The sequence below is a fragment of the Fulmarus glacialis genome, unplaced genomic scaffold, assembly GCF_000690835.1.
Source record: "Fulmarus glacialis isolate BGI_N327 unplaced genomic scaffold, ASM69083v1 scaffold21066, whole genome shotgun sequence".
In the NCBI taxonomy this organism is placed as follows: Eukaryota; Metazoa; Chordata; class Aves; order Procellariiformes; family Procellariidae; genus Fulmarus; species Fulmarus glacialis.
In genome coordinates this window covers 2,693-3,849 of record NW_009216504.1, presented here as the reverse complement: position 1 = coordinate 3,849, position 1,157 = coordinate 2,693, and positions in this window count along the sequence as shown.

Below are 1,157 nucleotides of genomic sequence, written 5' to 3'. Positions count from 1 at the left end.
TTGGCAGGTTCATCCTGCACAACCCCTTTCGGGGTTGTTTTGTTGTTTTATTTTTGCAAACGTTGCAATGCCCTCGGTGCTCCCACCAAGGACGGACGCTGCGACTGCCCCCGCGTCTCCTCTTCCCACCACAGCCGTGGCGGCAAAACACCGGCGCCGCCGATCACGGGGCTTGGGTCCCCGCTCCTGGCAGAGGCAAGGCGGGAGAGGAAAGACACGCAGTCCCTCCCGTTTTCTGCAAAACATGGCTTCGGAAGGAGGTTTCGTACCTCCAGAGTTTCTCCTCTTTTTGTAACATACTTCCCAGCGCTCACCCTACGTCCACCTCCGACCGTCAAGGCAAGCGTAGCTCTTAACCGTAGCGTTAGAGGCAAGACTTAGTGTCTATTTTACTAAAGAATGAAGCTTTTTTTCTTTTTTTTTTGTACATTTTTAATCGTGGCGTGTAGGACGAGTTGTTTACTGGAGCAGGTTTCTGGCGTAGCGTGGATGCTCCGCTTCTGGTCGGTGACGGCCAGATTGCCTGAATGCAGTTGGGTTTTTGGCTGCCGAGCGCATTCAATCCCATCATTTCGGAAAAGGACACGACTTCTCGAGGCCTGAACTTTCCCAGCATATCCTGTTTCAGCCAGTTGAACCCATTAAAGCAGGAGACAGGACTTTTTTGGGGAGGCTGAGGGCAATTAGGAAATTACCCTGCTCTCCCTCCCCTGCCCTGAAATCCAGCAGGACGAAACCTGCTTTCGCATGGGTGGATTTTGGAGCCGACTCCACAGAAGAGCACCGGGGCGGAGGCTTGAATTTTGGCCGTTTCGGGTAACTCATAAGACGGCTTGTTTTTAAAGCAGGACCTCCAAGCCTGCAGCCATCACCCCCCGTTAGTGGATCCCGATGCCGAGCCTTTCTCCAGCCCTGCTGCTGTCCCCCTGATGGAAAAAATCCTGCCCGGGGGTTTTCGGGGAGGGATGCATTGCCTTGCCCTGCCGATGTGCTGGTAACACTCACCCTCACGGGGTCTATACCCGCTAGAAAGGCTCAATAAAAGGCTGCAAGCACCGTTGGTAGCTTTGCAACCCCATTTTTTCCGAACCGGGTCCTGCGAGTGCCCGGGGCTGCCCTGGGCAGCCCAGCAGAGCCAGCGGCCTGAGAGCAGCCAC